Genomic DNA, 14,471 nt, shown 5'->3' with positions numbered 1-14,471 from the left:
GACGCATAGCGTTTTTTTTAAAAGCCCAGAAATGCGCCGTATTTGATAGCTTGCTGCGAGACCTCACACCGAGCACATCTACTGTGGGTGGGTTGCCTGTTATGCAACATCCCCCAAAAACACGAAGAGGAGAGTCCTGGCCCCTAGCCCTGCCAGTGTAGCAGAAATGATGAGGATGATGATGGCAGCAGCAGCCGTTCTTCTCTGCGTGAGTTGCTTAATGTTGTTCGTGTGTAATTTACGTTGAGTAGGCTAACCACGTTATTACATTAATGCATGTAAGGTGAACTAGCAAACATCATCATAGCTACATGCGGCTGTCCTCTTGTTTGATGGCAGATACTCCCTTCACCCTGGCCAAAAAGGCTAAAATGACCAAAGAAAAAGTGGAAAACAGTTAAACATGAGAGGTTTTTGGACAAAGTTTGTGTTTTTTCCATTGTTTAAGCACTGCTTCCAGCCAAGAGTGATACCATATATGCCCCATAGCTGCAGAAAAGGCTAACATTGTTATCTTTTTACAAAAAACAGCTGAACATGAGAGGTTTTTGGACCAATTTTGTGTTCTCCATTCTTTAAGCACCGGTTTGAGCACCGTTTGAGCACCGGCACCATTTCAAAAGTACCGATTTGGCACCGGTATCGGATAAAACCTAAACGATACCCATCCCTACTCAGCACTTAAACTTAGAAGAAGTGCCTGTGTGAATGGGTGTGATTGGGTGAATGAATTAGTTGTATTTGCTTTGAGTGCTCAGAGTAGAAAAGCGCTATATAAGAACCAGTCCATTTACCATATAGGTGTTATTTTGGTCCTTTACATGTCACTCATAGTTTTGATAAAAACAACTCCTCTGTTACTAGTTCCGCTTTTTCTGTCTGGTTTCCTGTATTTTTTTAATATGCCTCTGCAGCTCTGCACTAAACTTCCTGTTTTTCAGTCTGGCTGAGTTATAGTTTTAAGCATAGTGTCAGAATTTTGTGTCCATCTCCTACAGCAGCTGACCTTATTTATGAGCTGAAATGTTTCAAACAAAGGACCACATATTTCTAGATTAGAGATTAGATTAGATAAAACTTTATTCATCCCTTGGGTGGGTTCCTCCGGGAAAATCAGTTTGCAGTAGCACAGCACCGACAGAAGTTGCAGAATATGAGCAGAAATATACCATATACAGTGGGGCAAAAAAGTATTTAGTCAGCCACCGATTGTGCAAGTTCCCCCACCTAAAATGATGACAGAGGTCAGTAATTTGCACCAGAGGTACACTTCAACTGTGAGAGACAGAATGTGAAAAAAAAATCCATGAATCCACATGGTAGGATTTGTAAAGAATTTATTCGTAAATCAGGGTGGAAAATAAGTATTTGGTCAATAACAAAAATACAACTCAATACTTTGTAACATAACCTTTGTTGGCAATAACAGAGGTCAAACGTTTACTATAGGTCTTTACCAGGTTTGCACACACAGTAGCTGGTATTTTGGCCCATTCCTCCATGCAGATCTTCTCGAGAGCAGTGATGTTTTGGGGCTGTCGCTGAGCAACACGGACTTTCAACTCCCGCCACAGATTTTCTATGGGGTTGAGGTCTGGAGACTGGCTAGGCCACTCCAGGACTTTCAAATGCTTCTTACGGAGCCACTCCTTTGTTGCCCGGGCGGTGTGTTTTGGATCATTGTCATGTTGGAAGACCCAGCCTCGTTTCATCTTCAAAGTTCTCACTGATGGAAGGAGGTTTTGGCTCAAAATCTCACGATACATGGCCCCATTCATTCTGTCCTTAACACGGATCAGTCGTCCTGTCCCCTTGGCAGAAAAACAGCCCCATAGCATGATGTTTCCACCCCCATGCGTCACAGTAGGTATGGTGTTCTTGGGATGCAACTCAGTATTCTTCTTCCTCCAAACACGACGAGTTGAGTTTATACCAAAAAGTTCTACTTTGGTTTCATCTGACCACATGACATTCTCCCAATCCTCTGCTGTATCATCCATGTGCTCTCTGGCAAACTTCAGACGGGCCTGGACATGCACTGGCTTCAGCAGCGAAACACGTCTGGCACTGCGGGATTTGATTCCCTGCCGTTTTAGTGTGTTACTGATGGTGACCTTTGTTACTTTGGTCCCAGCTCTCTGCAGGTCATTCACCAGGTCCCCCCGTGTGGTTCTGGGATCTTTGCTCACCGTTCTCATGATCATTTTGACCCCACGGGATGAGATCTTGCGTGGAGCCCCAGATCGAGGGAGATTATCAGTGGTCTTGTATGTCTTCCATTTTCTGATGATTGCTCCCACAGTTGATTTTTTCACACCAAGCTGCTTGCCTATTGTAGATTCACTCTTCCCAGTCTGGTGCAGGTCTACAATACTTTTCCTGGTGTCCTTCGAAAGCTCTTTGGTCTTGGCCATGGCGGAGTTTGGAGTCTGACTGTTTGAGGCTGTGGACAGGTGTCTTTTATACAGATGATGAGTTCAAACAGGTGCCATTCATACAGGTAACGAGTGGGGGACAGAAAAGCTTCTTACAGAAGACGTTACAGGTCTGTGAGAGCCAGAGATTTTCCTTGTTTGAGGTGACCAAATACTTATTTTCCACCCTAATTTACGAATAAATTCTTTACAAATCCTACCATGTGAATTCATGGATTTTTTTTTCACATTCTGTCTCTCACAGTTAAAGTGTACCTCTGGTGCAAATTACTGACCTCTGTCATCATTTTAAGTGGGGGAACTTACACAATCAGTGGCTGACTAAATACTTTTTTGCCCCACTGTATGCACATGTACACACATATAAATACAGAGACATATATAAAAACAGAATATATAATAGGGATAAATAGGAATACCAGTGAATTGCACATTATAACTATTATGAGTCCATCACACAGTTATTATTGCACAGTCTATTGCACAGTTGAATATTAAAAAAAAAAAAAATATATATATATATATATATATATATATATATATATATATATATATATATATAAAAAGAAGCAACCTGTTGCTGAACAGAGTCATCTAGTTGTTTACGACCGTGTGCAGAGGATGCAGTTTCTGGACATTATGGACAATGTCCAGAAACTGCTGGACATTGTCCATAATGTCTAGCAGGTTCTTTCGTTTCCTTTTCTCTGCCACTGTCACCAGAGCGTCCAGCTTCAAGCCGACCACAGAGCCAGCCTTCCTGATTTGTTTCTCCAGCCTAGATGAGTCCTTCTTATCTAGCCTGAAGTACTGTGGTCTTTCAGTGAGGTAGTTGGAGATCCAAGCAACCAGGCAGGGGCCCACATGCATCCTGTTCAGTTTTTCCTGGAGCAAACAGGGCTGGATTGTGTTAATGGCACTAGAAAAGTCTAGGAACAGGTTCCTGACTGTGCCTTTTTCCTTGTCCAGGTGTGAGTGGGCTCTGTGTAGGATGTACAGAATAGTTACATTATCTCTTGTTAACGTAGACAATGAGTCCCCCACCTCTGCTTTTTCCGCTGGTTTGTGTGTCCCTATCAGCTCTCACCGATGTGAAACCGCATAGGTCTACGTTAGCCTCCGGCGTTAGCTTGGTTAGCAACGTCTCCATGAAGATAAACAAACTGCACTCACGGTAGAGTCGGTGGTTGTTCAGAGCAGACAGTTCATCAAACTTATTATGTAGCAAGTTCACATTGCCCATTATCAGTGACTGGATTGATGGTTTGAATTACGTCCCTTGATCCGCTTTCCTCGCTCCAGCCTTGCACCCTCTGTAGCTCCTCTTTAGCTAGGCCGGGATGTTGTGTCGCATGCCAGTCTGTGTCTTTGTCTTTAGTGCCAGGAGCACTGCTCTCCGATAGACAAAGGAGCTGGTTCCAGAAGTTTTAAAAAGTGAACCATCCATCTCGTATGATATATCTAAGAGGTAGAAAGTAGAATAACTAGAGGAAAGTGAAAAAAAAATTTGAAAGACTAGTATAAAAATAGTTAAAAGTTAAGAATACACTGACGGATAAATATTATTGTGCAATCAGAATGCTCTCTGCCTGCCCATTTTTCTGCATTTGTTTTGCAGGATCCAGCAATTAAATAATGTTCAAATGTTGACTTTGCATTTGCAGATAAATAATTTTTTGTGCTTTCTGTCCTCTGTCTACCTCACTAGTTCAGGGTTAGATGCTGTTTTTCCTTCAGAGCTGCCTTACCTCTTTGGCTCAGATTCAACAAGCTGCTGGAAGTATTCCTCAGGGAATGTGGTCCATGTCGACATGACATAATCATGACATCATCACACAGCTGCTGCATCCATGTTGAGAATGTCCCACTCCACCACATCCCAAGGGTGCTCTGTTGGACTGGGACTGTGGAGATCGTCTGAGTGCAGTGAACTTACTGTCAGCATCAAGAAACCAGTTTGAGATGATGTTAGCTTTAAGACATGCTGTGTTATCCTACACTGGATAACAATGGATGGACCTTAACCACAGCAACTCAGCCATGAAGTGTCAGAGGATATAAGGTTAGGGTTCAGGTGTCAGTGGAGTCAGTAAGTGCTGAAGTCCACAGTGCATTCAAACCATCGATGTTCTGCAAACTCAGTAGCTGCAGAGCTCCAAACATCCCCTGGCATCATGCAGGGGTTTGGCTGGCTATGCAGCACCTGTAGCAATAATTTTTAGATGAATCAGTACTTTTATTCATATAATTTATTTTTGTTAATGGCAAGTTGAGCATGTGTACTCAAAAAAGTGGGTAAACATTTTTAATTGCGCTCTTGTCATATCGCCACACACATAAGGGGCGATCGTGGCTCAAGAGTTGGGAGTTCGCCTTGTAATCGGAAGGTTGCCGGTTCGAGCCCCAGCTTGGACAGTCTCGGTCGTTGTGTCCTTGGGCAAGACACTTCACCCGTTGCCTACTGGTGGTGGTCAGAGGGCCCGGTGGCGCCAGTGTCCGGCAGCCTCGCCTCTGTCAGTGCGCCCCAGGGTGGCTGTGGCTACAATGTAGCTTGCCATCACCAGTGTGTGAGTGTGTGTGTGTGAATGGGTGGATGACTGGATATGTAAAGCGCTTTGGGGTTCTTAGGGACTAGTAAAGCGCTATATAAATACAGGCCATTTACCATAAGCCCCTTTTCCATTAATATCTGTTTTGGTTCAACTCTCTACGGATCTCCATGACTCAAATCAATTGGTTTTCTATACAATCAAGTACCATCTGGTTGTTGTCACAGCAATGCTGTTGAGCAGCGACACAAACACTACAACTAAGCTGGATGCCGAAGCAACGATATACTGGCTCCTCAGTCTGTGAATTTTCGTCAGATTCAGGGACCACAGTATTGTTTTTGGTAGCCATTTCCCTCGTAGCAGAGTTTCAAAAATGGCGTTTTGATTTTTCTTGAACGAGACGTTGTGATGACTCATCGAGTGATGTCGCTGACCTGCCAATTGGTGGCATGCAGTCTGATGATGTCACATTTTAGTACCTGCTTGGATTGGTTGGAACCCCTGTTGAGCAGGTACTATTTTAATATCTGATACCAGGTGCTATTTGCCCCTTAATTTTATCTGCAAGTTAGACATTGAGGGCCGTGGGGGAGAAGGGAAAGGTGGGTGATCACAGCAGGGTGCCTGTGTTGTGTCCCTCACCTCCCTTTGCTGCCCCGGATGTTACAGCACTCTAGTTTTCACACAGTCTGAAGGACTGTTTTGAGTCTACTGTGTGGGAGGTGATCTGTGATGACTAAAGAGAGGAAATCGACAGCCCTGTGACCTGCATTAGGGACTATACGGACTATTATGGATTGATCGACAACAACGATTCAGCCTACAGAGATCTTCAGAATCTGAAGCAAATGTGTGACAACAACAATTAACACCTGAACACAGCCAAGACCAAGGAGATGGTAATAGAATTCAGAAGAATCAGAATACTTTATTAATCCTTTAGAAAAATTATGTGGGTTACGGTTTCTCTAGTACAGTCACATTAAGAAAAACAAAAACAAAAACAGACTAGACCATAGATCATCAAATAATAAATATCCAAAAATGACAGATGTGATTAAAAATAAATATCAAGAAAATAGACAGCAATATTACAAAGTAATTTGATTCAATTCAATTCAATTCAATTTTATTTATATAGCGCCAAATCACAACAAAAGTCGACTCAAGGCGCTTTATAGGTACAGAGAAAAACCCAACAATCATATGACCCCCTATGAGCAAGCACTTGGCGGAAGTGGGAAGGAAAAACTCCCTTTTAGCAGGAAGAAACCTCCGGCAGGACCAGGCTCAGGGAGGGGCGGCCATCTGCTGCCACAGGTTGGGGTGAGAGAAGGAAAACAGGATAACATCATGCTGTGGAAGAGAGACAGAGATTAATAACAGATATGATTCAATGCACAGAGGTCTATTAACACATAGTGAGTGAGAAAGGTGACTGGAAAGGAAAAACTCAATGCATCATGGGAATCCCGGCAGCCTACGTCTATTGCAGCATAACTAAGGGAGGATTCAGGGTCACCTGGTCCAGCCCTAACTATATAGTTTGCCAAAAAGGAAAGTCTTAAGCCTAATCTTAAAAGTAGAGATAGTGTCTGTCTCCCGAATCCAAACAGGAAGCTGGTTCCACAGAAGAGGGGCCTGAAAATGAAGGCTCTGCCTCCCATTCTACTTTTAAATACTCTAGGAACAACAAGTAAGCCTGCAGTGCAAGAGCGAAGTGCTCTAATAGGGTGATATGCTACTACAAGGTCATTAAGATAAGATGGGACCTGATTATTTAAGACCTTGTATGTGAGGAGCAGGATTTTGAATTCAATTCTGGATTTAACAGGAAGCCAATGAAGGGAAGCCAAAACTGGAGAAGTATGTTCTCTCTTTCTAGTCCCTGTCAGTACTCTTGCTGCAGCATTTTGGATTAACTGAAGGCTTTTCAGGGAGGTTTTAGGACAACATGATAATAATGAATTAAAGTAGTCCAGCCTGGAAGTAATAAATGCATGAACTAGTTTGTCAGCATCACTCTGAGACAGGATATTTCTAATTTTAGAGATGTTGCACAAATGGAAGAAAGCAGTCTTACATATTTGTTTAATATGTGCGTTGAAGGACATGTCCTGGTCAAAAATGACTCCAAGGTTCCTCACAGTGTTACTGGAGGCCAAGGTAATGCAACCCAGAATCTGGTTAGATACCATATTTCTAAGATTTTCAGGGCCGAGTACAATAACCTCAGTTTGATCTGAATTAAGAAGCAGAAAGTTAGCGGCCATCCAGGTCTTTATGTCTTTAAGACATTCCTGCAGTTTAACTAATTGGTGTGTGTTATCTGGCTTCATGGACAGATAGAGCTGGGTGTCATCTGCATAGCAGTGAAAATGCATGCCATGTCCTCTAATCATACTGCCTAAGGGAAGCATGTATAATGTAAACAGAATTGGTCCTAGCACTGAACCCTGTGGAACTCCATAATTAACCTCAGTGTGTGAAGAGGACTCTCCATTTACATGCACAAATTGGAGTCTATTAGATTGATATGATACAAACCTCTGCAGCGCAGTACCTGTAATACCTAAAGAGTGCTCTAATCGCGCTAATAGAATATTATGATCAACAGTATCGAACTCTGCACTAAGGTCTAGCAGGACAAGCAGAAGGACGAGTCCACTGTCAGAGGCCATAAGACGATCATTTGTAACTTTCACTAAAGCTGTTACTGTGCTGTGATGAGCTCTGAAACCTGGCTGAAACTCTTCAAATAAGCCATTCCTCTGCAGATGATCTATTAGCTATTTCACAACTACTCTTTCAAATGGTAAATGGTAAATGGCCTGTATTTTATAGTGCTTTACTAGTCCGTAAGGACCCCAAAGTGCTTTACACATCCAGTCATCTACCCATTCACACACACATTCACACACTGGCGATGGCATGCTACATTCTAGCCAGGTTGGAAATTGGCCTATAATTAGCTAAGACTGCTGGGTCTAGGGATGGCTTTTTAAGTAAAGGTTTAACTACAGCCAGCTTGAAGGCCTGTGATACATAGCCGATTATTAGAGATAGGCTGATCAGATTTAAGATTGAAGCATTAATTAATAGCAGGACTTCTTTTAGCAGTTTTGTAGGAATGGGGTCTAAAAGACACGTTGATGGTTTGGAGGAAGTAATTATTGAAGTTAACTCAGAAAGATCAATTGGAGAAAAAGAGTCTAAATGAATATCAATGGTACTGTAAGTAGATGTAGATAATGTTACATTTGTGGGATGATTATTGGTAATTTTTTCTCTAATGATTAAAATTTTATTTGTGAAGAAGTTCATGAAGTCATTACTAGTTAACGTTAAAGGGATGGTTGGCTCAATAGAGCTCTGACTGTTTGTCAGCCTGGCTACAGTGCTGAAGAGAAACCTGGGGTTGTTCTTATTTTCTTCAATCAGTGACGAACAGTAAGATGTTCTGGCTTCGCGGAGGGCTTTCTTATAAAGCAGCAAACTATTTCCTCTCCAGCTTACGAGTTATCTGCTTTAGGCTACGTGTTTGAGAATTATACCACGGAGCCAGGTACTTCTGATTTGACGCTTTAGTTTTCACCGGAGCTACAGTATCCAGAGTCGTACGTAGTGAGGAGGTAAAATTATTAACAAGATGATCGACCTCTGTTAGAGTAGCGATCAGGTAGCTGCTCTGCTCTATGTTGGTACAGGGTATTGAAGATGATAACAGTGGGTGGATTATATTCTTAAACTTAGTTACAGCGCTTTCAGAAAGACATCTACTGTGGTAAAGTCTACTCTCCACTGCTGTGTAATCACTTATTGTAAATGTAAATGTTATCAGGAAATGATCAGACAGGAGAGGGTTTTCAGGAAACACTGTTAAATGTTCAGTTTCTATGCCATATGTTAAAACAAGATCTAGAGTTTGATTAAAGTGGTGGGTGGATTCTTTTACATTTTGAGAGAAGCCAGTTGAGTCTAATAACAGATTAAATGCCATGTTGAGGCTGTCATTTTTAGCATCTACATGGATGTTAAAATCACCCACAATAATTATTTTATCTGAGCTCAGAACTAAATCAGATAAAAAGTCTGAGAAATCAGACAGAAACTCTGTATAAGGCCCAGGTGGACAATAAATGGTAACAAGTAAGACTGGTTTCTGAGTTTTACAGCTGGGGTGGACAAGGCTAAGCATCAGGCTTTCAAATGAATTAAAAGTCTGTCTTGGTCTTTCGCTTGGTCTTTAATAGGCTGGTGTGAAAAATTGCTGCCCCTCGGCCTGTGCTTCGAGATTTCTGGTAGTTTGAATGACTCGGGGGTGTTGATTCATTTAAACTAACATAATCATCCGGCTGCAACCAGGTTTCTGTAAGGCAGATGCCCCTGGACGTACTGTTGGCCTCTTCAGTTCTGCCCTGGACGTGAGAGCCAAATGTGACCTGAGAGGTAAACATGCTCCAGTCTGTGTTTTTAAACCTGTCCTGGAATACAGAATCTACTCCCGCTGACCACACTTTGATTGTCTTGACTGATGGTTTCACACTCTTGATGAGCGGTGAGTACTTGGGGGTGAGAAACAAAGAAAGGTGATCAGACTCTCCCAGATGGGGCAGAGGTGTTGCAATGTAGGCTCCAAGAATCTTTGTATACACATGGTCCAGGGTTTTATCCCCTCAGGTGTGGCAGGAGGCATGTTGATGAAATTTAGGTAATACTGTCTTTAGATTGGAGTGGTTGAAGTCACCCGCTACAATAAATGCAGTCTCAGGGTGTGCAGATTGTTGTTTGCTAATGGCTGCATGGGGTTCGTTCATAGCAAGCTTATCATTAGCATTTGATGGGATATAGGCAGCTGTTATTATGGTGGAGGTGAACTCCCTCGGCAGATAGAACAGTCTACACTTAACTATGAGATACTCTAGGTCAGCTGAACAGTACTTTCCAACAATGACAGGGTTTGTACACCAAGCCTTGTTTACATAAATGCACAGAATCACCTGCTGTTCTTTCTGCCCGGAGAGTGTGGCATCCAACTAGCTCGATAGCATTGTCTGCTATTCCGCTGTGCAGCCATGTTTCCATTAGTATCATGACATTACAATCCATAAATATCCTGTTGCCAGTGATCCACAGTTGTAACTCATCCATTTTATTCACCAGATATTTCAATTTAGCAAGGAAAATGCTGGGTAAAGAAAGCCGGTGCAGTGTTAGCCTTAGCTTAGCTGTTAGCCCTCTGCGTTTCCCACGCCTTTCTTTATTGTCCCTGCACCATCTTCGAGCACTTCCTGTCGGCCGAGCAGCCTGCAAATCGTCGGGTGTTCTTCTTATTTCCGGGATGAATGGAAGGTTGCTGATAAAGTAGTCGAAGTTGTGTAATCCTAAATCCAAAAGCTCTTGTCAGGTTAAAGATGTAAAAGCAAAGCTGTTCTGAATGAATAGACCTGAAATGAGCAGGAATAATATCTGAAGACATGCAGACCTTCGCGTGATGCACTCGCTGCCATCTTGGTCTTAAAAAGGGTGGTCCCTTGGTCTCTAAGGGTGTTAAGAGTTTCGAGAGGGTTGATCATTTTTACTGACGACAGCTGGGAACAATCATCAGTAAAACTTTTGAACTCACTTTGACCCTAAAACTGAGTTCCTGAGCATCTGGGGCCTCCCTTCTTTTCCTGCTTGTGTTGACTCGCAGATGTCATAGAGATGTGTGGCCTTGGGTCTTCAGTGCTCTTGGGGGCTGCGGATGGTGCAGTTGTCCTTGTTCCATCTCTGTCTGCCTCCAGGCTTCAGGGGGGCATCACTGCAGATTCCCACCCTCATTATCAAGTACATTCTTGACAGAGACACAGGACACAGAACTAAGGGAGAAAGTATTTGCCACTGTGGCCCCCAGACTGTGGAACTCTCTCCCTCTGAGCTTAAGATTAGAGATGTAGTCTCTTTTAAAAAACAACTAAAAACTAATCTTTTTAGAATTGCATTTGGTTAAGTTTTTGTCAGTTTTTGTCCTATACGTTGTTATTTCCGAATTCAAGCACTTTGTGATCTTTTGTCTAGAAAGCTGCTATATAAAATAATAGTATAATAATAATAATAATAAACAGATTGATGTCCTGTATGTTCCACATAATCACTGTCTGTTAGATCTTTCTTTTGACTCACAAGCAGCAGAAACAATAAGCACTTCTTTACATTTAGAATGATCCTTGCTAACCACTGGCTCAGTTATGAAGTTGCATTGTAACTAAGTCATTAATTTCACCTGTAGGGGGTTGAATGTTGTTTTTCTGGTTCACTCAGTCACATGATCTCTCTTTTATATTCCAGGTCCCTCAGAGAAGGATATGAGTGGAAAGAGGGTAGGAAATTTCAAATTGGCGAAAGATCTTACTATTTCTGTGACAGTATCACTTCTTAACATACTGTGTGTTTACTTGCTTTTTTCTTGCAGTCAGTAAAGATTTCTGATGAAATTAAAAAGAAGAGGTCATGTCAAAGACCAATTGAGGCACTGCTTCATAGACTTCACCTTCCAACCCTAACAATTCAGAAACAACATCAACAGAAGCTGTCACCAGAAGACTTGCTTCAAATCCGTCCATCTGTGACAGAGCATCATGTCTCATCTGAGAAAAATCTGGCTCATGTATTTCTCCACAGGCTTATGATGTTGGACTACAGAGCTAGATATATTCCCGTAAGACAAGACAGCCCTGAGGGGACAATAACTCACATCATTGAAAAAGAAAACAGTGAATGGGAAACTTTTTTGAATTCCAGTGTAGACACAGAACAGTCTCATGTGCATCCAATGGATGTTCAGATGGCAGTGTTTCACTGCTCAGACAACTTCCTTAAACAGATGATGGTCACAAAGCTCTCTCAGTGTCAGTATGCCTTACCTTTGCTGGTCCCTGACCCAGTCACAAAGGAGATTCAGTGTCCTCTGTGGACTTTCAGACAAATAAGAAAACCCTGGAAGGTGACTCAGATCCAAGATGGCTCACGCATCGTCAACATGAAGAGTATTTCGGTTTGCAAAGCTCAGACACCCTTGGTGTCCTTTTTCCGCCTGGGTTCTCCGTCAGTGTCTAAATCTCAGCTGTTGAACGCTTTGATCAACAACCGTCACAGCACCTTCTTCCACAGAAACTGCCCAGGAAGCACCAGGGCTCGCCACCTGATGGATGGTGTGGCAGAGATAGCCTGGTACTGCCCTGCTGGGAAACCCACTGATGCATTCAGTGATTGCATTGCTTTTTGTAATCTACACGGTGATGCTCTGAAATATAAAACACAGTGTGATATACTGATTGAAAGATCCTCCATCAACATTTTTCTTGTTCCATCTCTTCAAAATGATGAAGAAAGTAAATCACTTATATCCACCCTCTCTCAGTCTCATAAGCCTCTCATTTGTCTGATTGAAGATGAAAGTGGTGATGCTGCAATGACAAAAGAGGGAAAACACAAAATGGGCCTCAAATGCAGACACCAGTCAGATGTATCTGAAGAACTGACAAAGATCATTAGAGAAATTTTATCTTCTCTAGAAGTTTCCAGCTCAAAACCATTATTCCAGCTTGAAAGCATGGCTGAGCTCCCTGGAGTCAGAGTGGATGAAAGTGACCTAGCCTGTCAGAAAGGCAGATCTGCTGCTTTGGAAATAGTAGATATGATCAAAAAGGATAACGTGGATATCTCAGAGACCAAAGATAAATTCCTCCCCTTCCAAGCCTGTCTGCGCCATCAGTGTCTATCAGTTCCTGCTGCTGAAAAGCAGCAGAAAAATCAGCAGCAACTGATGGGTATATGTCAAAAACAACCTGCTGCTTCCTGCAGTAAACTGATTGAGCTGTTCATTAAAAACCTGTGGGAACTGCCACCAAAAGACAGAGATTATTTCCTGAAATGGACTCAGATCTTCATGGATGACCTCTCCACAGAGAATATTTCTTCTCTTCTCCAGAGTTTTGATGACAAGTGGTCTGAGGTCAAATGTGACAAGTCAGGTCCTTTATTAATGAAACAAACGGAGCTTGTAAGCTTGGTCAAAAAACTGCAGTCTGCATCCTTTGGCTTGGAGCACATCTTCAGAGAAATGGGACAGATCTACGAAGCCCAAACAAGTACAACAGAGAGAGAGAGAGCAGACCCACTGGCTGGTGTGAATACCCAAAGCTGGCTGCACAGCTGATGATATCAGGACACCCAGTGGAACTAATGGATGGTGATGCAGGTCACCTGCCTTTAAAATGGATCTCGAGTCTTTTAGAGGAAGTCATGAAGACACTGGGGGACCAGAAAGTTTTTGTGTTGTCAGTTTTGGGCCTACAGAGCAGTGGGAAATCTACCATGCTGAATGCCATGTTTGGACTGCAGTCTGCAGTGAGTGCTGACAGGTGCACCAAGGGTGCCTTCATGCAGCTGATCAAATTCTCAGAGGAGATGAAAAAGGACTTAAAGTCTGACTATGTTCTAGTAGTCCACACCGAAGGACTGCAAGCTATGGACAGTAACACAACTCATCACCATGACGACAAACTGGCCACATTTGTTGTTGGTCTGGGAAACCTGACGCTGATCAACCTCTTTGGCGATAATCTATTGATGAATCAAGGCATTCTGCAGATTGTTGTTCAGGCTTTCATGAGGCTGAAGAAAGCCCAGCTTTCTCCCAGATGTGTGTTTGCTTACCACAATGTTACAGATGTTGTACCACAGAACAAGATGGATAGAATGAGATGCCTGCAGGAACAACTGGACCACATGACCAAATTAGCAGCCAGAGAGGAGCTTTGTGATGCAGAGTGCTTCAGTGATGTCACTGAATTTGATGTGCAGAATGATGTGAAATACTGTGCCCAGCTTTGGGAGAGCAGTTCACCCATGGGTCCTCCAAATCCAGATTACAGTGAGAGCCTCCAAGAAGTGAAGGACACCATCCTCTCTCTTCAGTCTGGTGTGATCACTCTCTCACAGCTCAGAACCAATGTTGAGAACGTGTGGACCACCCTTCTGAAAGAATCTACCGAGGCAGTGGTAAGTTCTTTTTTCTAAGGAAATTAGTAAAAGCTATGAAGAAATGTGGGAATGAAATTAAATTTTAAAAAAGTCAGTTAAAAGCATTGTTTTTTTTTTTTTTGTGATCAACATTTTATTGATTTAAAACGGGGTTGGGGGGGGGGGGGTAGGTACAGACATATACAGCACAACTCTAAACTGCAGTAGCAAAGCAAACATTAGCAAACAAGGCATAGGGACAGCAAAGAAAAGACACAAAAACACAAAGTTAAAACCAATTATTGCCTCTTCCAGGAGATAACTCTGGATGAGAAGATTTTCCAAGCGTCAACAGTCGTGGGTCGAGCTTTATTTAATTTTGCTGTGGTATGTTCAAAACCAATAACACGGATAAGACATCGCCTCCAGAATGATTCCATACAAATGTCAGGACAGAACCATTGCTTTGTAATAGTCT

At 42.5% G+C, this 14,471-nt stretch overlaps 1 pseudogene; it reads left to right on the top strand.

The window, feature by feature from the left end:
- LOC143412740 (interferon-induced very large GTPase 1-like) overlaps window positions 1-14,471 on the top strand; it is a 53,821-nt pseudogene that overhangs the window by 16,216 nt on the left and 23,134 nt on the right.

Source organism: Maylandia zebra, linkage group LG15, assembly GCF_041146795.1.
Source record: "Maylandia zebra isolate NMK-2024a linkage group LG15, Mzebra_GT3a, whole genome shotgun sequence".
NCBI lineage: Eukaryota > Metazoa > Chordata > Actinopteri > Cichliformes > Cichlidae > Maylandia > Maylandia zebra.
The sequence above is the reverse complement of the archived record's forward strand: the minus strand, read 5'-3'. Positions and strand labels throughout refer to the sequence as shown.